Genomic DNA, 23,620 nt, shown 5'->3' with positions numbered 1-23,620 from the left:
AATTCAATTGAGAAATTCAATTAAATGGGCAGAGAAAACAAATATACATTTTTACAAAGACATGCAGATGGCCAATAGCCACATGAAAAGATACTCAGTATCACTAACTATTAGGGAAATGCAAACAACAAAACACGAGATATTACCTCACACCTACTACAATGGCATTATCAAAAAGGTAAGAAATAGCAAGTGTTGGAGAGGATGTGGAGAAAAGGAAACCCTCATATATGATTGGTGGGAGTATAAACTGGTGCAGCTGTTTTAGAATACATTATGGATATTCCTCAAAAAATTAAGAATATGATTTGGCTATTCTACTTCAGAGTACTTAACCAAAGAAGGGAACACACTAATTCAAAAAGCTATTTTCACCTCTTTTCTCATTGCAGCATTATTTACAATAGCAAGTATATGGAAATAACCTAAGTGCCCATAAACAAAATGGATAAAGGATAAAGAAAATGTATATATAAAGAAGACATATATATAATGTGTGCGTGTTTATATGTGTGTACATATGTATATGTATATGTATGTAATATACATACACACACGCAATGAAATATTATTCATTTAAAAAATGAAATCTTGCCATTTGTGATTCCATGGATTGAACTTAAGGGTATTATGCCAAGTGAAATAAATCAAATGGATAAGGACAAATACCACAAGATTTTATTCATATATAGAATATTTTTTAAATGAACAAACAAAATAAGAACATACAGATGCAGAGAATAGGTTGGTGGTTACTAGAGGGGAAGGAGGGTGAGGAAGGACAAAATGTGTAAAAGAGGTTACCTAAAGGGGGTATGGTGACAGGTGAAAACCAGACTTTTGTTGATGAGCATGCTGGAGTGCATTCAGAAGCATGTATATAGTGTTGCACCCATGAAACCTATGTTATAAACCAATGCTACTTCAATTTTTAAAAAATCAAACAAATTTTAGATTAGCTGCCCTCTCTTTGAGACCCTTTCTTTTATCATTTCAATGAAACCTTATTTTTTTTTTTTTAATCTTTTAGGGCTGCACCAGCAGCAACATATGGAGGTTCCCAGGCTAGGGGTCTAATTGGAGCTGTGGTCGCTGGCCCACACCAGAGCCACAGCAACATGGGATCTGAGCTGCAACTGCAACCTATTCCACAGCTCATGGCAATGCCAGATCCTTAACCCACTGAGGGAGGACGAGGATCGAACCCGAGTCATCATGGATGCTAGTCGGGCTCATTAACCACTGAGCCATGATGGAAACTCCTCAATTAAACCTTTTGAATATGTTTGTCACCATGTCTCTGTGCTATGGTTTAGGACACAAAATAAAGCAGATACATTCTATAGATTCAAGAAGCTCAAAATCTATGGGAAAACACAAATGCTTATCTATTCAAATGTATATCATTCAAGAGATGAGGATGAGGATTAGGATGGTGATGATGATATAAACAGCATTGGTTGAACATGTCTCATGACCTAGACACTTCTCTAAGAGTATTGTATGCATTACCTGTTCAATGAAGTAGATGTTAATAATATCATTTTTTAGATAAAGGGAATTAAGAGAGAGATTAGGTGATTTTTCCGGAGGCCACACAGCAAATAAGTCTAGTCCTTGAGCCCACTTTCTTTTTTTACTACTAAATACCCCTTTAATAAAAGCACCATAAATTGTATTAAAAAAAAAAAACACCATGGCATCTGAACAAGGTAGAGATGTTACTGATAGGAATGAAGGTGGGGAATCTTCATGGAAGAAGTGATAATTGAGCTGGTTCTGGAATAATGTGCAGTGGTGTTTCACTGAGAAAGTCTAGGAGTAATACAATAAAGGGAATCTCAAGATGAAAACAAATGCAGGGCATGTTAAAGACTAGCTGTAGAATATAATTTTTAGAGGGTTTTAGGGTCTAGGACAAAGAGTATAGTGAAAAAATAAATGATCCCGTTAAAAAAAAAAAAGCCATAGAAAATTAGCTTAAGAGCCTGAATATGATATCAGTTAATTTTTACTTTATTTGGTAGGCAATGGGAAGCATTTAAGATTCATATTTTTGGCCACACCCACAGCATGTGGAAGTTCTGGAGCCAGGGATCAAACCCATGCCACAGCAGCAACAACATTGGATCCTTAACCTACTGAGCCAGCAGGGAACTCCCTAAGATTCATATTTTTGAGAAAGGGAAATAATGGATTGCAGGGGGAAAACTTCAGAGACAGGGGTTGAGTTAGGAGGGTAATGAAACAATACAAAATAGATCACCTTAAAAACAGAATAAAAGAAGTGCATATAGGCGATACTTCAAGGAGGACTAAGTGATCTCAAGAGGTCAGATAGGGGAGGAGAGAGAAGTCAAGAGCTACTCTAAGCTTTCTGTGCTACATAACCAAGAAAGTCATCAACTGAGGGTACGTAGGAGGAGCTGGCTTGGAAGATGGGAGCATGAAAGTCAAGAGAAAAAATGGATTTGAGTTTGGATATATTGAGTTTGAGTTATTAGCAGGATATCCAAAAGGAGATCTTTGCCACCAAAGATTTGTCCATTTGGAGTATCATGTCTGACATTATGATATCTCCCAGAAAATTAGCACAGAATCAAAATACATTAGCAACTCTTGTAGAATGCTTACATCTTATGGGGAGATACAGAGAGAGAGGCTAGGATGGAAAGAGGAAACGTCAATAAGAACCAAGTCAATAGAATGCAGCATTACATAAATCAAGGGAAATACTATAAATCATTTACAGTCAATGAGATTTAATGCTGTGGAAAGATTCCAAGAGAAGATGATGGAAAATAAGTAAATTATGAGGACATTTTCTCATAATGTCAGAACTGAAACACTGAAAAGTATTGTTTCAGTAAGATAGTAAGGAAGGAAGTCAAGTTAGAAAGTCAATGAGATGTGAGAAAACAGGAGTCAACCTCACTTGATCACTCCTTCCAACTGAAATATTCTCAAATAGTATCAGTCTACTGGTCCACTCCAAGATTTGTTTCTCTTCCTACTTGATCTGGACCCAATGACTGGTGACTGTAACTATTAACAGTCTTCCTTGCAACTTTGACTCTTTCTCCTGATCCCCACAGCCCCTCAACAAATTTTGCCCTTGCTTATCTGAAATTCTGGAAAGATTTTTTTTTCTCCACTCCAGCTTTTAGATTGTCCTAAATAAATGGACAGAAATATTTTAACATGCAAACAAATCCTTTCAATGTTTATGGGCAAAACAGATTTATAGAATTAGAATGATAGTTGTGGGGAGGAGAAGGGATGATTATGAACAGATAACAGCCATAAATATAAACTTTTTCAACTCACTTCCTCCATACTTTAAATTTTATTTCAGAGTCCACCTGTTCTTTCATAGCTTCCTCCTCTATAAAATAATAATTTGCAGAGTTCCCTTCACGGCTCAGCAGTTAATGAACCTGACTAGGATCCATGAGGACGTGGGTTCGATTCCTGGCCTGGTTCAGTGGGTTACGGAACTGGCATTGCTGTGAGCTGTGGTGTGGGTCAAAAATGCGGCCTGGATCTGGCATTGCTGTGGCTGTGGTGTAGTCCAGCAGCTATAGCTCTGATTCGGCCCCTAGCCTGGGAATTTCCATATGCTGCAGTGTGGCCCTAAAAAGCAAAAAAAAAAAGGAAAGAAAATTATACTTTGCTTCTTTTTCTTTATTCAAAGCCAACCCTTGAGCTCATCTATCTTCGTCATCAAGTTTCCTTTATAATCTCTTCTTATATAATTATTTTCTCCTTCCAATAGAAGAATTTCTTTCACTGAGTCTATGGTTATAATGTTATAGAAATTATTGTGTATTTATTTTAGCACATCTTTAAAGGTGAAATTCATTACCTCTTTTCTCTCAAAATATATCAAATATGTTTTTTAAATATTTAACAATCTAAACCCACTCTAAATGTGAACATTTGGGGACAAGTGTTTGTTAATTATGGAAATATGACACTATCTGCCCTAGTACCAAACACAAGGAATGAAACTGGAAAATTTTTGAGAAAGAACCTCTGAGACATACCAGCTTTGAGGAGTTTGAAAGGCAGAGAAAAATAGCAGACTTAAACCATCTGCAGTTGAAGGGAATAATATTTGAGATGGCACATAGCCAATGGGAGAGTCAATATCAAGTGAGCTGTTCTCTTCATTCATCTACCTCATACCACACCTCACATCATATATATATGGGCTACATACAAACCCAACCTACAAAAGAAAACTCATGAAATTCCTTCTAATAATATGATCACATGAAAAATTACAGAATTGACAGTCACCTTTGTCCATATATATAAATGCCTTTAGATATTTCTCACCTCTTCTACTAGCTTATACCTTCATGTGCATTGCATGCTTACACTTAGAAAAGTAAATACAAAAACTGCCAGCTCAGCCAGGTGGAAAGAGAAGAAAAAATGGAGTATAATTGAATAAATCTTCTGAATAGAATAATATTCATCACTGTTTATTAATCTCTTTAATAGTCTGTTCCTTGAACAAGAAAAAGAAGGAAGATTTTTCAGAGCACTACAAATAACTGTTTAGCTATTGGCTCTGAGAGATTTACTCACATAAACATCTCAAGCTTTTTTTCTTTAAGAAATGGCACTTACTGTGTAATTTGGCTCAAAACCCACAATCTTGCAAATGTTAATTTCCTTGCAGCCTTAGGTGAAGGAAAACTTGAGCCAACCATTAAATATTGTGTGCAGACAGCATATAAGCCTGGACATACTCCAGATGTTAACCTGGAGAAGAGACAGAGACAGTGATAGACACAGACAGAGAGAGACAGGAAAAGGAAGACGAGGATACCAGGACAGATGGGGAAAGAGAAGAATAAAAAGTCTTCAGAATTCTTCCAGTCCACTCAGATGATGCCAAGAATCAAACATGGCTCTGCTCCTTCCATGGAGCTGTGGCTGTGAAGGCAAGGTTTTACACATTTATCACTGTCTCTCAAATTCTAACGTTTTAAGTGTATTTAAGAAACATATTTCTAACAGTTAATTCTCATATACCCAATTATACCAAGAGACAGATAAAACAACTCATAATATTATCATAGGGTGAACAGTTACTCAGTCCACAGAGGCATTACTTTCAGTTTCTTGTAGTACCAACAAATTTCTTCCATTTCCTTTTTCAACAAAGGAACTGGTATAAAAATGGTATAAAAATACAGTGAAATAGAAAAAATGGTTTCATCTAAGTAATGTTTCCACAGTGGACAGCTTATTGACAAAAACATAGTATCTTGTACAGTGTGCTAAAGAACTGATTTATTTTCCTCTTTAGGCAAAATGAAATACAGAACAATGCATATATGCAAAAAAAAAACCTAACCATAGATGTGAGTGGCAATATTTAATAAAATTTCCTTCTAAGATTATTTCTCTGGTATGCAGTAAAGTTGTTTGTTACAACAAATTTTTCTCAACTGCTTCTCAGTATATTTGTAGTAATCAACTTATACTAATGGTCTAAAGAGATGATGCAGAAATTCTAACAAAAGCATGAAATATTCTGATAGTTTTGAGGATGTTTTGCAAGCTAAGCCTTCAAATTTTCCCATCAAGCTTAAATTCCATTTCTATCTGTCCAGGGGAAAACATATTATTCAGATTTTCATCCTGCTTCCTGAAGTTCTCAACTGACTCTCTTTGCATTCTTCATCTGTGCAGGGGTTCTCCCCATCCCCTAACCACTCCATTCCTGAATCATCTCTGTACCACTCTGTCAGTAACCACAGGACTCAGTAAAGAGAGGATGCCAAGAGCTATTTTTGACAAAGGGAACTGGTATCACATTAAGAGTTGTAAAAATCTATGGATTCCAGATTATTTGGGTACCATCTTTTAAACTAAAAATAAGAAAATGATGGAGTCCCCATTGTGGCTCGGTGGTCACAAACCAACTAGTATCCAGGAGGACGCAGGTTCGATCCCTGGCCTCTATCAGTGGATTAAAGGATCTGGTGTTGCCATGAGCTGTGGTGTAGGTTGAAGATGTGGCTAGGATCCCGCATTGTTGTGGCTGTGGTGTAGGCCAGCCGATGCAGCTCCAATTTGACCCCTAGCCTGGAAACTTCCATATGCACACATAGCCTTAAAAAGATCAAAAAAATAGAAAGAAAGAAAGAAAGAAAGAAAGATAAAAGATAAAAGAAAATGAGGAAGGAAACAAGAAAAGGAAATAAGTAAGGCACGCAAGCAGCAAGAAAGGATCTCCCAAGAATTGAACCTCCTTTCCCTGGGTTCTATGTCATTTATCTTTTTATTTCTCCTCATTTTGCTGAAGCTTATTCTGCAGTAAGTGATACATATCACATTGCACATCTTTTAAAAATCAACATTGTGTAATCTAAATGTATATATATACAATTTTTGTTCGTTAATCACACTGGGGAAAAAAGAGCACATGCATCAATCATGATTGTTTACATTCTTGAAATGTATTTATTCTATACAGATGTTTGAATAATAATTTGCTTGGATATATAGTTGTAAGTTGAAAACTATGTCCTTTCCAATTTTAAGCTATCTCTTCATAACATTATTCCAATGCTGCTTTTGATAATTTTAATGTTTTTGATTCTAGAATCTTTAGAGGCCAATATTCTTCTTGTTTCTTTTTGTTTGTTTTAACTCTTCCTTTTGGGATCTTCTGCTTTTTCTAGAATTTTTTTTTAACATTGTAGCTCTTAAGAAATTTCCTGGATGTTATTTTCATTGCTTTCTCTTTATGTGATGTCTATGAGCCAAATGCTGGAACTCCTAAATTGATTATTTAATGTTCTTATAGATGTTCTTCTATCTTCCATTTCTTTATTTTTTGATTCTCCTTTCCCAGGAATTCACTCAATATCTATTTGATTTTTCTAAATGATTTCATTGTAATTTCCAAGAACTTTTTCTGATTCTGTTTATTTATATAAGAATCATAATTTTGCTTTTATTTTTCATTTGTATTGGATGCACTCTTTTTGTCATTCTGAGTATTTCGATTAAAACAGTTGCTTTTGTTTAAGTGTTTCCTATTTCTCCCCGCATTGTCTTTGTTTATTTTAGTTTTCTTAAAAAAAAAAAAGTCACATCCATATGTTGCTGTGTCTTGTGTACAGAAGTTCAGAGTTTCACAGGTTCAGTTCCCTTTAAACATTAATAATGAATTTCCTACTTGGGGGAGAGGCTTCTAGTATCTAGGGAGGGAAGTGGACCTCCAGGTGTAAGTGTACCTGGTACAGAATTTTCTCCATTCTAAGAAAGCAATACTAAGTTAACAAGTCATGTGACAACTTGAGAGTGAGTTTTGAAAGCTGCACTGGTCTTCAGTGAAGTCTGATATAAAGAGAAACTCACATACCGGAAATAAAAATCAGCACTCACAAAGAGCTTTCTTGGCATTTGCCTTGATTCTTTCGTGGTGTTTATGCATGTGTGTTACTCTCCCCTTGCTCACTAAACTCCAGTCACATCCACCTTCTGTCAACTGTCCTGACACTTCAAGTTCTTTCCTATGCTTATTTTAGAATTAAGACAATATTTCTGTATATAGACCATATATACAGATATATGGCAGATACAGACTGAAGGAAGGAGCAACCACAGAAAACTTATGACCAAAATCATATGTGTAATATAGTGGGCTTATAAATGGATGTTCCATAAAAGCATGTTAACTGATTGGATGTTTTTAATAAGAATTCACCCATAGGATTCCTTTAAATAACTATTCCAAGAACTGTAAAGCATTAGCTAAAACAATATTCAGGAAATTGTTCATTGCATAAAGATAGGGATGTAAACTAAATCCAGATTTTTGTAAACCTGAGTTTTTGCACACTAATATTCCTGTGACAATAGCAAAGAGTTCTATGATTAAAATATTTTATGGTCTTGAGATTTGGGGGTGTTGTCCTGCCCAAGCCACCTTCTCTGAGGACTGTTACTGCCTCCCTGTGGTGTCATGTTTGTGTGTCAAGTCTTCATCCCATACATATAACCCTCTGGGCAGTTTATATGATGACCAGTCAGGAAAAGACTGGGCTGGGCTAATGAAAATTTCTCTCCCAGGAATGTGGAGTTGGATCAAAGAGCAGAAAGGTCAGTCAATTGTGGCTGCTTCTTTGTCACAGGATGTAGGCTCCTAGGTCAAAGGATCCCACACTGAGGAAGCTGTGATAGAGATATGCAAGTAGAGTATAGAAAACCACTCTTTAGGAAGAAAAGAACAATGAGAGATGCCCTGAAGTGGTCCCATGCATCACCAGAGACAGGCACACGCTAAGAAAATCCACCCTGGGTCCTGATGAATTTCAGTTCTAATTCCTGTCATGATGCCCCAGTGACTTTTCTATCCATGAATCCATGGGAAAATTCTGTACCCTTCTAATTAGGCCCCTTTTCTATAAAAACAAAATAAATCACTACATACAGAGGCATGCTAATTATTTTATTGATGCCAAGATATACCTGAAAACTGCCATATAAATGTTACAGTTAATGTTGAATGGAATACTGGAGTCGTGTTGTAAATTAAGTGTCCCTTATGCTTAATAAGAGATAAAGTCTGAGTGAAATTTTAATTGGTAAATTATATATTCCATTACTTCAGACTGATGGTCAAAATCTGTAGGATAAACTAAGTAATTACGTTTTAATTAAATAAATGAGAATAATAACTTGAGCTTTAAAAAATGCTTCATAAATTCTGTGGAGTTTAGTAAAGTGAAAGGAACAAGTAAGTGTGTTTGCTTTTTGTGTATTTCTTCATCTCTTTCACATCCAGATTTATTCCAACATAAATGAGAGCTGTCTCTGTCAAAGGACTAAAAGAAAATCAAAGAGCACAACTTTCCCTTAGAGAGCATCTGTTCTGAGGGGAAGTCCCTTTGAGTTTTGCCTGTGGCGTTAAGAATCTTTCTAAAGATGAATTTCTGCACCAAGTCTGTAATGGTGCGAATGTATCTGTGGGCATGTCCTTAAGCTCACACATAGAAATCCTGCATTTAAAAGCCTGCATGAAGGGAGTTCCTGTTGTGGCTCAGCAGAAATGAATCTGACTAGCATCCATGAGGATGTAGGTCCCTGGCCTGTCTCAGTGGGGTTAAAGGATAGGGCATTGCCGTGAGTTGTGATGTAGGTCGCAGAAGCGCCTCAGATCTGGTATTGCTGTGGCTGTGGTGTTGCTGGCAGCTGCAGCTCTGATTCGACCCCTAGCCTGGGAACCTCCATATACTGGAGGGGCAGGGTGGGGCAGGGGGGGCTAAAAAGACAAAAGAATTTAAAAAATTAAAAAATAAAAGCCTGTGTGAAAATTAATAATTTAAAATATAGCTTGAAGAAATAGTTATCGATCCAGTGTGCATTTATATTTAGAAATGTTTAGTCTATTGTAGATGAGCCACCAGAGTGTTAGGTTATGACATGCCCAGAATTATGGAATGATTTATATGAACACCTGTGCTTCAAGAAATAAACATATTAGCATAAAGAAGCATGAAAGAGAATTACAGGACTATCTAATGTGACTGTATGTAACATACTTTCAAAGAAACATGTAGCAAGAGCAATGATGATAATATATGTACAATACTGTATTGTCTTAAAACCCTCTTTAATATATTTTAACACTACCTTATTGGAACTTCCCAACAACCTTCTGAAGTACATATTCACCATTATTTCCTAAAGGAGAGCTTGAAGTTCAGAAATGCAAAGTAATTTTCTTAATTTACATTAATACGGCTTGGACATGGAATAGCCTGAATTCAACCTCACAATTTTTATGTCAAAATCTGTTGTTCTTTTACTACATAATACTGCCCTCTAAAGTTAAAAAAAAAAAAAAGGCCTTAGCAAGGATGCAAATCACTTTAACACTGCATTTTTTCTTTTTTCAGAATGAAGTCATAGCAGTTCCTGTTGTGGCTTAGCAGGTTAAGGACCTAATCTTAACCTGTGAGTATATGAGGATGAAAGTTCAATCCCTGGTCTCACTCAGTAGGTTAAGGATCTGGCGTTATGGCATGCTGTAGCCTAGGTCACAGATGTGACTCAGATCCATCTGGTTTTGCTAAGGCTGTAGCCTAGGCCTCAGCTGCAGCTTCAATTCAACCCCTGGCCCCAGAACTTCCATGTGCCACAGATACAGCTGTATCATTTGCTGCCCCTCAGGAGTTCCCCCACAGTCAGGAGCAATGCAAAGCATGAGGTCAGCTCTGGGAAGCTGGTACCTAAGGAGCAGGATTAGCAAATAGGAAAGTTACAACAAGCTATATCCACAATCCAGTCAAATCAGAGGAGCTCCTCTGTCATTGGGCAGGGAGGCCTACAGACCACTATGAGGCAGGAGAAAATGAAAGCTGAAAGAATACTTTGAAAACAAATACTTGCTGCACAGACCTGTGAATTACTCTTGTGGTACCTTCTGCCTTTTCTCTGTTTCCAAAAACAAAACATCTTCTTAATCCAATCATCTGTCGATGTATGTGTAACTGGGTCACCATGCTGTACAGCAGAGAAAAAATAACGTATTGGGGAGATTAAAAAAAAAATACAGACTCAATAAAACAAAACAAAACAAACAAAAATACACATGCTCTGTCTTGTCCTCATTCCCTGACCATAGCAAATGCCCTCCTTTCATATAACTTTTCTGTAAAAACAGGGATAGAAATTTCTACCTAATAAAATTGAGAATAGTTAAAAATAGAATACACATGGAGGTTCTGAGGCTAGGGGTCAAATGGAGCTACAGCTGCCAGCCTACACCACACCACAGCAATGCCAGATCCGAACCAAACCGCATCTGGGACCTACACCACAGCTCACAGCAACACCGGATTCCCAACCCACTGAGCAAGGCCAGGGATCAAACCCGAATCCTCATGGATACTAGTCAGATTTGTTTCTGTTGTGCCACAATGGGAACTCCTGCATTAATTTAATTTTACTCTCCCAAGAAACTCTTGCCCTTGACGACGGAAGTTCAAATAACTGTCTTTAAATTCAGGAACTTCCTCCAAATCCGTATGTCAAAACTTTCAACAAGCCCACCCTAATTCTCAGGACAGTAGACCTCTCATCTGGGCTTGTCAAACAACAGCTTATGTTTCCACACTCCCTGAAATCCTTGCCTTGGAGTTTCTGTTGTGGCTCAGCAGATTAAGAACATGACATAGCATCCATGAGGATGAGGGTTCAATCCCCTGGCCTCACTCAGTGGGTTAAGGATACAGTGTTGCCACAAGTTGCAGCGTAAATCACAGGTACAGCTCCAATTCGACCCCATGGCTGGGAATTTCCATATGCTGCAGGTGCAGCCAAGAAAGAAAGAAAGAAAAGAAAGAAAGAAAGAAATCCTTGCCTCACTGTGGCCACTGATTCTGAATTATTACCTCACAAATTCTGTTCAATCCCAGTCAGTACACTACGTTGAAAGAATTGTCTTCAACAGACTCCAGAAACCTCATGAATATCCCAGCCTTCCTCTGTCTTCTCAGAAATATTCATGAGAGTTCAACAAGATACTAATCTCCCTTACTGGGTTAAGAGTAAATGCAGTTTGGTTCTATGCTGGTGCTCTTTTTGGTGGGTCAGCAGTTGACTTTTTTGTTGTTGTTGCCTCTTTTTTTTAGGGCTGCACCTGCAGCATACGGAGGTTCCAAGGCTAGAGGTCAAATCGGAGCTGTAGCCACTGGCCTACACCACAGCCACAGCATTGCAAGATCCAAGCCACATCTACAGCCTACACCACAGCTCATGGCAACGCTGGATCCTTAACCCACTGAGCGAGGCCAGGGATCAAACCTGCGTCCTCATGGATGCTAATCAGATTCTTTTTCTCTGAGCCACGATGGGAACTCCCATGATGATAATGATGATGATAATGACTCATATCTTTCATCTCTATAAACGCATGGTCTCTAAATGTCACCCAAGGACCTCTGACACACTGCAGGGAACTCACAGGGTGCAATGGGACACTTGAAGTTTTGAGGAGCACACAGCAATCCCTGACATTCATCATGTGTGGACCATTTTCACTTTGGACTGTTATGCTCCTTTTGAGACATCATGTCTTTTGAAATGGTTTTCCGTGGTTGCTGTGATAAAAACCAAGTGTTGCATGAAAGTTAGTGGGAAAAGAAAAATAGGGGCTGAGACAGACACCAGAATTTGAGCAGTCGTGCAGCACTCAACAGGCATACACATCCTGTTATTAAGTGATTACTGCTATTTCAGAACAAAATAAAAATGTATTCTCTTTTAATGTATTGCTTTATTATTCAAATAGCTATTAAGTTGCTAGGATTTAAATACTTCTTAACTTACTTATACCTAACTCCTTACTAAATGGAACTTTTTTTTTTTTTCTTTTGGTCTAGGAGTATCATAGCATCACCAAGACACTAAGATACTGAGGGCAAAGAGTGTTAGGAACCTCTGCTCTAACCTATTCTCTGTTAAATTGTGATTGTAAAACTCCACAGTAAATTGTCTCTGTGATTCTCTCCTTCAAACCTACCAGTCTTTCTATGGGTTTCTCTCTTCCTTGAATGTCCTCATATGAATCCTTACATGACCAGAACTCCCCTAAATCCTGAGGAAAGTTTCCATTTTTATTATTAGGAAGATTAAACATATATACTGTGAAGATGGAGTTGCCTCTCTCTTTCAATTTAATACATTCATTTAGCAAATAGTGACAGGAGTTAGGCATTGTTCCAGACTGGAGAAGACACTGGTTAGCAAATTCATTACATTAATAGTTCTAAAACCCATTTGTAATTGGCTAAAGATTTTCAAACATAAATGCACACTGGAGCGATCATAATTTCTAAATTAGGTACCTATAATCCAAGTCAATAGAAGAATATTCAGCCGAGAAATAGACATTTGACCTATTCTGCTCACATTAAATTTAGGAAAGGACCGGGGTTGATGATGAAACTTTGGAATGCATTTTTCCACCTTTAAGAAAAATACATGTGAATGACCAGTCCTATTTTCTCTCACTTCTCTGCTTCATTTCATACACACTCCAAGAATTTTCATAAAAGTGATGTATTTCTTTCACAGAATCTAAAATCAGTTCTGGACCATCCAGTTCTTCTACAAGAACCAATTGATGGTCTGTCCTCTGAGTTCAGCTAATGCTTTCTTGCTATAGCTCAAATTTTATTTTTCTAAGAGCCTCTTGGATACAAGTTCAAATTATCTTTAATATTAGAATGTTCTGAAATATCTTCTGAACACACTCTCAATTTTGCTTTTCCCACTTTAAAAAAAATGAGAAAATATATTTTTTTAAGTTTACAGAGAACTACATTTTTTTGTCTTTTTGCTATTTCTTTGGGCCGCTCCCGCGGCATATGCAGGTTCCCAGGCTAGGGGTCGAATTGGAGCTGTAGCCACTGGCCTACGCCAGAGCCACAGCAATGCAGGATCCGAGCTGCGTCTGCAACCCACACCACAGCTCACGGCAACGCCAGATCGTTAACCCACTAAGCAAGGGCAGGGACCAAACCCGCAACCTCATGGTTTCTAGTGGAATTCGTTAACCACTGCACCACGACGGGAACTCCAGAGAACTACATTTTTATCAATTAATAACAGCCTAGAGAATTTGCAAAAAGTTAAATTTCTGCGTAGAAGTTCCTAACTGTTTTGTCTATATAGTCTACTTTTCTTGTAACAAACTCAGACAAGGGAAGAGGTGCCTCCAAATTGATGTCTTATCTCCAAGACAAACTCAGAGGTTTTGTATGAGGAGCTTCTCTTTCAGCCTGACAATCAATATATTTCATTGTCAAACTCCAGTAAGCAAAGCAGTACCTTGTTGGATCCACAGTACAAATTAAAATGCACTAAAGTACTCTTAGCATTATAATTTATTTTTTACTTTTTTTTTTTTTTTAGGGCCGCACCCCTAGGTTCCCAAGCTAGGGGTCTAATTGGAACTACAGCTGCAGGCCTACACCACGGCCAAAGCAATGCCAGATCCAAGCCGCAACACCAGATCCCAGCCGCATCTGCAAGCTACACCACAGCTCAAGGCAACGCCGGATCCTTAATCCACTGAGCGAGACCAGGGGCTGAACGCAAAACCCCATGGTTCCTACTTGGATTAGTTACTGCTGTGCCGCGACAGGAACTCCTTAGCATTATAATTTAAAATGAAAAACAGAGTAAAGGAAAATATCATTTCCCATGAAAGTCTAAACAAAGCCTGCTCCCTTCTCACTCCTCTTTGAATAGTACTGGCAGGTAAAGCTAAGGGGTGCCCATAAATGCTTTGGTTCTTAAAGCCATGCCAAAGCAAGCAGATTGGTAGTTTATTTTAGGGTCCACCCTTCTTCGTCACACCTAATTGGTGGAAACACAATAACAGAATGACTCAGTGACAGGAAAGTAAGTCACCAAACCAGCAACCTCTTGTGACAATAAACGATTCTGTTGTTTCCTTGGGGGAACAGAGGAATGGGGAGCTTCAGCAAATGGAGCAATTTTAAGTCTTAAGTACTGATGTATTTCCTAAGTTAAGGCAGGAAAAACTCAATATGAAATTCTGGCTGAAAGAAGCCCCAGAACCATTACAGTGTGCTTCTGTCTCCTTGACTAGCAACAGAGTCTGCAAACAGCGTGCAAGCATGTGTGTGCGCATGCAAACACACTGTAAGAAGAGGCTCAATGGGAAAAACTGTTCTTCTCAATTGTTCCCAACGTGTTTAAGTCGTAAAGGCTTGCCTTACAAATCATTAATGTCAATAAATTACAAATAATGTGCTTGCAAGTTGAGCTGTGGCAGCTTAAGGTCAGCTGTTCCTTTCCCAGAGTCCTAAGTCTTCCTTTCCGAGTATTCCCAGCACAGCTCTCCAAGCACAGACTCAGTGACCCTTGTCGCTTCCTCTGCCCATTCCCCATGTCCTCCCTCATCCAAACCCCTGGGTTGTGCCTTCTTATAAACTCAAGTTATAAACTTATAAACTTATAAACACCAACTTGCTACTTCTCCTAGGGATTGGGGATTTAAATTTCATCTCCAAAAATGATGTAAATCTCTGTGACCTTACTGAAGAGGTAGTGGGCATAAATGAAACAGGTAAGAGAGCTACTGAAATTATCTTTCTGCTAATAACTTACCGAAATGCGAGATTCAAAAATCTTTCTGTTTTTATTCTCAGGGACTCTATAATGGTGAAACTACTTTTGATGAGTTTACTTAACCTTCAAGATTTCTTTCTGTATCTTAGCTTCCTAAAAACATAGAAATATTTAAAGTATTCTTAAAATTAAAAAAAAAAAAAACTGGACCTACCAGAGGCTAGGTTCAATTCAGTCTTACTCTGGGCTGCCTTTTGACCAATTCTGCGTGCCCAAAGGAGATGCAGATTGGATTGTTTCTAAGCTGGCAGTGCAGCCAAGGTCCAATGATGGCTAGTTCTGGTTAATTCCACCTGTCTACAGACCTGCCACAGTGCCAGGCACTGATTATGTTCATTAACAAATTAAGCAATTAGATTTGAAAAATAGATGCTTAAGCGTCTTCTAACGTGCCCAACAGTTCACGTGTAAACACCTAGAAAGGTTTTTGGCAAAGGGTAGCATCTCTCAATAGACATTACTGCTGTACACACATTTATACCTTGGTTCAGATTATACTGATGTTGAGATTCAGTTTTACTACCTCTCAGCCTCAGCTCTGTGTTACCATGGGAGACAAATTCAGCATCAACTTTAGATGTTTTTAAGTTAGGGGTTAACAGGGAATGCAGTTAAGAAAATGTGGATTTTATGGTGTGATTTAATTCTCTACAGGCTCTCAAAGCAGGGAGTTAGTCCCACAGCCCAGAACCTTTCATGTATATCCTTGCTAGTGTCTTACTGGAAAAATACCCAGGTGATTGCGTAAAGGACTCTGACAGATGCACAGCCTGTTAAGTGAGGGAAAATGTTACAGGCAGTTGTGCTCCTGAACTTTGAGAAACAGAAGTGTCATTTCCCTTGAAATGCAAGGTACTTTCATGTCCCATAATGAATGATTCAGTGGTCTGACCTTCTTCTGAGCAGTGGGAACAGTAAAGAGATCCACAGCTCTCCGTGGCATAGAGCACACATCCAGCATTTCATTCCTACACACTATCACAATGAAGGAGGACTTTAAAGCTAATAGGTATAGATCCAAAATAACTGAGAACTGGGACTCAGACACTTGTGTGCCAGTGTTTATGGCAGCATTATTTATAATAGCCAAGAGGAAAAAACAACCCAAATATCCATCAATAAATGAATGGACAAACAAATTGAGATATAGGCATACAATAGAACAGTATTCAGTCACAAAATATTACTCTGATACTTGCTACAACATGACTAGATCTTGAATGTTTTACACTAAGTGAAATGGGCAGACACGAGAGGATTAATGTATGACTCCACTTATGTGAGATATTTAGAACAGGCAAATGTACAGAGACAGAAAGTAGAATAGAGATTGTGGGGTCTTATGGGGAGGGAAGAACAGCAAGTTATTGTTCAGTGGGCACAGAGTTTCAGTTTGCAATGACAAAAAGGTTCTGGAATTGAACAGTGGTCCTGGATTCACAACATTGTGAATGTATTCAATACAACTGTATCGCACACTTAAAAAGAATTAAGATGGCAAACTTCATCTTATGAAGTTTTGCCACAGGAAAAACAAATTTTAAAAAAGTGCTTCAAACTATTACATTTAGAATGGATAAGCAATGAGCCCCTACTCTGCAGCACAGGGAACCATATGCAATCTCTCGGGATAGAACATTATGGAAGATAATATAAGAAAAAGAATGTATATATGTGTGTGATTGGGTCACTTTGCTGTACAGCAGAAATGGGCACAACATTGTAGATAAACTATAGTTTAATTTTTTTAAAAGAGTGCTTGAGTGATAACATCTTTCACAGGTATACTATTGACCCAAAGTGAAGTTGAGGCAACTGAATGATGTGAAAGATCAATGACGGTTGTCAATGCTAGAAATACTTTATGGGTTTGTCTGGTGTTTACTTTGTCACATATACTCAGTGCTCTCTCTGGTCCATGGCTTAGTTTAGGCCTTTATAATTTCTCACCTGTTCTATATCACAAGAACCTCCACTAGGTTCCCCTAATCATCACTCATTTTATTCCATATAAAAACCCAGAAATCTGGTCTTATATCTTTCATCTCTGCTTTAGTTATCATCAGTGGCCCCTATGACCTAAATAATAACAATCAAATACCTCAGGACAATGTCATTCTCCCCACACAGCCTGTCACCTGGTAATTTGCAGCAGCCTCCTTCTTGTTACTACCGTTTCCTGCCAGGCTGGACTACTTGTTCCCCAGGCCATTTCTTCCCTGTCAAAGGTCTGCACCACCACCCTGTCTAAGCCAATCTCCACAGCCGTCTCCACAGGAAAGACAGCCCTGCTTCTTAGCCACAAGAAGTCTGCCCCTCTTGCTATGAAGAGGTTAGAAGAGACCAGCACGCTGTGGAACGTGACCTGCCACATTCATATTTCCTTCCCAGGGGAGCTCCTCTGTTGCCTGATATCACTTTCCTTCAGGTATAACATCTTCAGTAGGTTTCAGTCATGTGCTTCTTTCCCTCAGGAGTATGGCCCCCATCTCCTTAGCTTATTTGTATGTTTTTGTTCCAATTCCTTGGGTGTTGATTTCTAGTTTCACTTTCTGAGGGCAACTCTACGAAGGCTTGCAAGTCACCTCACTGTCACTTATACAACCCAGCCTGTGCAGATCCTAGCCCATGCAATCTTTAATCAATTCTCCTGTACAAATTCTTCCAGGCTATTTACTTCATGGAACACTGCCAGGTGATTTATTTTCCTATACTCAGTACCTCTGGGAAATACAGAAACTCTTGCCTCAATGTGACAGTAAGAAATTTGTTGTCAGAAAAAAATACACACACACACACACACACACACACACACACAGACCTTATTGCTTAGTATAGACATTTGTAGACATTGAGAATCAGTAGAGTCTTTAAAACCTAAACTTCATTGCAACCAGAAACAATATGTATACTTATTCAACAAACATTGTATTAAGAATCTACTAGACACTGTTCTAAATTTGGGGGCAATAAAAATAAATATGACATGGTCTCTGCCCTTTAAGTAATGCATGGTAGTAGAAGAAGTAGAGATATAAAGAAAGGTATGCAATTCAATGTTTTAAGTGCAACAATAGAATAATTCACAAAATAGTGGGGGGTGGGTGAGGGTTGGTAAACAAAATCTAGTCTGGAAATCCATAACAGTTTTCCCACAGACCTTCATTCATAAACTGAATCTTCAAGAATGAATATAATATAAAGTGAATGTTTATGATATAAAGAATCATATTGAGACCTAGGGTTAGCCATAAAAAACTCTAATTTGGGTAGAAGTGTCTTACCTGTCCCTAGCCTCTCTGCCTAGGGATCTTACAGAAGAATAGGTGTAAATGGAGGACTTCATATTTGGTCCATAGTTAGCTAATTGATCTTTTGGGAGTTGAAGGCATTAATTTAAATCTCAGCTCCCTATGGCCAACATGGAGGGTGGAAAAGCAAGAGGATACATTTCTAATACATAAAATTAAAGTCATTATCATTCCAGGGAGTTCCTGCCATGGCTCAGTGGTTAATGAACCCAACTAGTAACCATGAGGTTGCAGGTTCGATCCCTGGCCTTGCTCAGTGGGTTAAGGATCTATTACTGCCATGAGTTGTGGTGCAGGTCGCAGACATGCCTTGGATCTGGTGTTGCTGTGGCTGTGGTGTAGGCCAGCAGCAACAGCTCTGATTCTACTCCTAGGTGGGAACCTCCATAAGCTGCGAGTGCGGCCCTCAAAAGACAAAAGACGAAAAAAAAATAAAATAAGTCATTATCATTCAAATGCCTGGCATTGAGGCACCATAAAATTTTGTAGGGGTCTATTTGGAATAGAAAGGGACAAACAATGTCTTGGAAAAGATAGGAACAAAATCCTATCCTACCTATTTTCACTAAATGGATTTTCATAATAATGTGGGAAAAGACAGCCTTTGGGGTAAAATGAGGAAGCATTCTGATGAAAACTTCTATGAATGTTTCTCTGTCTACATCAGGCTTAAATCCAGACTTTGCTGACATATAAGCCACGTTATGGAGAATGGTAGTGGCTGCTATAATTCTTCACAGAATCTGCCTAAAAATGCACAAATGCACTTTGACTTCTTTTTTTAAATGATTTTTATTTTTTTCATTATGGTTGGTTTACAGTGTTCTGTCAGTTTTCCTTTCTTTTTTTTTTTTTTTTTTTTTTTTTTTTTTGGCTTTTTGCCCTTTCTTGGGCTGCTCCCGCAGCATATGGAGGTTCCCAGGCTAGGGGTTGAATTGGAGCTGTAGCCACCGGCCTACACCAGAGACACAGCAACACGAGATCTGAGCTGCTTCTGTAACCTACACCACAGCTCACGGCAACGCTGGATCCTTAACCCACTGAGCAAGGCCAGGGATCGAACCCGCAACCTCATGGTTCCTGGTCGGATTCATTAACCACTGAGCCATGAAGGGAACTCCCAGTTTTCTACTGTACAGCAAAGAGACTAGATATAGTTTCCTGTACTATACAACAGGATCTCATTGCTTATCCATTCCAAAGGCAATAGTTTGCATCTATTGACCCCAGATTCCCAGACCATCCCATTCCCTCACCCTCTCCCTTGGCAACTACAAGTCTGTTTTCCAAGTCTTTTCTGTGGAAAGGTTTATTTGTGCCATATATTAGATTCCAGATATAAGTGATACCATATGGTATTTGTCTTTCTCTTTCTGACTTACTTCATTTAGTACGAGAGTCTCTAGTTCCATCTATATTGCTGCAAATGCCTTTGATTTCTTTAATGTTCTTTTAAGTTGTTCCAGAGCCGCAAAGGGTTACAACCACAAAATATCTGGAGACAGCTCTTAGCAGCCATAACAAAGAGGAAACAGCTAGTTGAGAAGATGAAGGGTGGAGAGTACTTCAGACCGAGCAAAGACAGAGGTGTGGCCAGCCACACCCTGCACCACACTGCTGGTAGGAGTGTGATGATGGGACTGGAAGTAGGTGGGGGCTGAGGGAGGGCCTTTTATTCCACAGTAAGAAAATGGATACTGTAGACAATTACATCATATTGAAGGCTTTAAGAAGAGTAGTGAACATTGATCTGTGTTTAAAGAATTTATTTTGTTAGCTGTTTAAGAAACTGGAGTTGAAGGAAAATAAAGATGGAATGTACAGAGACCACCTAGTAAGCCTGTAAGAGTTCTAGCAAATGAGAGCAGAGGTAATAGAGACAGACAGCAGGAAAGATCATTTTAAAATCTTTAGGGACTGATGGCAAGTGGTTGGTGAGGAAGAAAGAAGTCTTAAAAGAATTGCTCCTAAATTTCTAGTTAGAAGAACTAAGTGGATAGTTGAAATAAAGGCTAGAAAAGGAAGTACTTTACAGGAGGAACTGAAGAACCCTCTTTAGGTTGTGCTGAGTTTGAGGGGCATAGCAGACACCCAGCCCGCTGTGTTGGGTGAAGAATCTGAACATAGGAAAGATCTGTCAGGAGCAAGCATGTGTGTGGCACATAAAGCCAGGAGCCCTGAGGAGATCTGCTTTAGAGAGCGAATGGTGAGGGGGCGAGGGGAGGATACTGGCCAAAAACAGAAAACAGAGCCTTGGAGACTTTTGAAAGAACACCTACTGTGAGATGGTGGAGGCAGAAGCCAATTGGCATAGGAAAAGGAGCCCAGGGAGAGAGAAGGAATGGAGATGACGATTCTTCTGCAGGTTTGTGAGAACATGGGGCTTCCTGGCTTCTGATTTCAGCCCCCAGTACTCCAGGGTCCCCAGTGCAGAGGCTGGGTGTAAAGACCCTTGGTGGTGGTGGTGGCCGTGGTTGTGCTTGTGGTCTCTCTGTGTCCACTTTTCCTCTCCACACCACCAGTGACCTGGACTCTAAGCTCTGTTCACCCCACCTTCTGGGAGTCAGTGCATAATATAGTTTATCAGTCTACAGATAAAAGACATTTCCATAGCAAAAGACTCTCAGATTTTGCTGAAGAAATTAGTATTCATTCACTTTCATAGTCACTCCTCATCTTATAATCTTATTTTCCTTCTTTCTTGCTTTTCTCATCATTCAAAAAGAGAGAGAGACAGACAGACAGAGCCTGCATTTCTGTCTTCTGGGGCCCCTGCAGTCCTCCTGACAACCCCAGTTCCATTGGAAAGAAGCCCCAGAACTGCAGGGGCTGTCGATCGCCCTGAGAAGTGCTCAGTAATGAATAAATGAATGAATAACGCATCTCTAACACCCATCCTCTTAAACATATTTGCACATCGCTTTCCTTGTTTGGACTATGGAATCCCAAAGATCAGGAGTTGCCTTATGTTTTGTAGCATTTTTTTTGCACCCAACTTTGAACTAGGTAATTAAGGAATTTTTTCCAGTTGTTGAATGAATTCACTCCATAGTATTAAAACGGCAGAATACTCTGCACTGTGAGACGGAAACTCAAAGAATAAAAATAGCTTCTGCCTCTGAATAATTGGAAGAATTGAACAAATACACATGAACAAGTTGGAGAAAATGTTAACACTAAATCTGTCCATAAAACTATTCATGGAGATTGGAGATCTATATGTCCTGGAAATGGCAGGGAAATTTTAGCAGGAGGGGTAAAAGTTTATTTGGCCCTTTGAAAAGGGAGTGGTTTGAAATAAAGGAAGGGACTATAAATTGAGGACCTGGGTTGGCATTGCCAAATTGCAGGAAAAGCCAGAATTAGCCCAGCACAACACTTTTCTTCCTCTGGGAGACGGAGGACAGGATGGCAAGGGCTCTGTGATTGTACTTCAAGTCCACATTCCTTTCTGCTGAGCATGTGTAGTGAAAACACTTGTAGATTACTCACCAGTTTGAAATTCCAGTTCTTCCCACTGTCACAGCAGAGTTGGTGCTGTGGACTTAGCTGGGACCTCAAGACTCTCCAGTCAGTGTGCTGATGCCAGCTGTGAACCTGGAGGCAGCCTGGGAGAAACACACACACAGGAACAGATTTACTTTTCAGAAATGCTTCTTTTCTCTTGGCTCCTTGGTATTGATACAACTGATAAAACACCACAGGAAAAGACAGAGATGGAATGACATGAAGCTGAGTAAAAAACTGGAAGTATTTAAAGTGAAAACACTGGCAAGACTGCTCCTACAGAAGTTAAAATAATATCTCTGAAATGAATAAAGAAGTCACGAAAAGTCAGTGCTCTTCCTCAAGTGTTTTTAAGTAAGAAAAAAGGTCTATTCTGTAGTAATGTTAAAAAAATCTTAATTATGCTACTTTTTTTTTGTCTTTTTGCCATTTCTTGGGCCGCTCCCATGGCATATGGAGGTTCCCAGGCTAGGGGTCTAATCGGAGCTGTAGCTGCCAGCCTACGCCAGAGCCACAGCAACGCGGGATCCGAGCCGCATCTGCAACCTACACCACAGCTCACGGCAACGCCGGATCGTTAACCCACTGAGCAAGGGCAGGGATCGAACCCGCAACCTCATGGTTCCTAGTCGGATTCGTTAACCACTGCGCCACGACGGGAACTCCAATTATGCTACTTTTGGTGTCTACGTGTATTTGTTCTATTTTGAAGACTCATGTATGAATTCCACTGTGGCAGTTAGTGAAATTTTAAGAGATCATCATTCACATGAAAATATTTTTCAGAGTTTCGGTTTGCCATTCCCGCCAAAGCCAACAAAGAAATCACTGTGACTCATTTTAGCAGCCTTCACTCGCAGTGCCTGGCAAATAGAAGATGCTCCCTAAGTATCTGTTGATCACAATTCTCAGGAGATTTATTTGCTCTGCAACATACAATATAAAGTTACCAATTTCTAAAGAATCATCTTTTTTTTCGTATTTTCAAATGCTATAGCATAGAATTTGTTTTGTTTGCTTTGTTTATAATAAAAGCAATGAGTTATAATCATAATAATTTACTCTCCTCTACTAGGTCATAAAATCCACATGAGCAGAAATCTTGACTGTGTAGTTTTGCTACGTGGCATATAATTTATTCTCAACAAATATTTGTTAAGTGAATGAAGAAACAAAATTGACTTTCTTATGTGTGTGTGTGTTTATAAGAAAGAGATAATCTTAGTTATTTTAACACATGTACACATTTACCTCCAAAAACCTAACTGTAGTCATAATTTATTTGCAGGTCTCTTCTGGCTGTTGCTTAGAACAACCCAAATAATGTTTTTAACTATCAGAAATTAACAGAATTATAATTTATCTAATTCTAGATGCATTATACACAATTCATAACTTTCAGGAATTAAAAGTATCAAGTAATACTTTTTTTTACTTATTTACCATTAAAAACTTAACTTGCTTCCTGAAAAGTTCTGAAGAAATTCCAAATTAAAAACAAAATTAGCAAAAACAAAATAAACATCAGTCCTGGTTTGATAATATTCTTAATTGGGTTAAATTTAAATAAGGAGATTACTCTGTTTTATTGTAGAATGAAACTTTAT

At 38.7% G+C, this 23,620-nt stretch overlaps 1 long non-coding RNA gene across 9 annotated transcripts in view; it reads right to left on the bottom strand.

Annotated features, from left to right (window-relative positions):
• LOC106508944 (uncharacterized) overlaps positions 1 to 23,620 on the bottom strand; it is a 768,001-nt gene that overhangs the window by 426,556 nt on the left and 317,825 nt on the right. For 5 of the 9 annotated variants that reach the window (XR_014807830.1, XR_014807832.1, XR_014807851.1 and 2 more), the window contains 2 exons: positions 21,999 to 22,114; positions 10,432 to 10,536 (listed from right to left, as the gene is read on the bottom strand). This is a non-coding gene — a long non-coding RNA (uncharacterized LOC106508944). Of the gene's footprint in view, positions 1 to 659; positions 4,948 to 6,977; positions 10,537 to 21,998; positions 22,115 to 23,620 lie in introns of those variants that run through there. The other 4 variants (XR_014807839.1, XR_014807838.1, XR_014807841.1 and 1 more) reach the window with 2 other exon arrangements.

The sequence above is a fragment of the Sus scrofa genome, chromosome 1 (assembly GCF_054392235.1).
Source record: "Sus scrofa isolate SSC_HxYL_T2T_F1_AM1 chromosome 1, Sscrofa_HxYL_maternal_Yorkshire_Landrace_v2.0, whole genome shotgun sequence".
Taxonomy (NCBI): Eukaryota; Metazoa; Chordata; class Mammalia; order Artiodactyla; family Suidae; genus Sus; species Sus scrofa.
The sequence above is the reverse complement of the archived record's forward strand: the minus strand, read 5'-3'. Positions and strand labels throughout refer to the sequence as shown.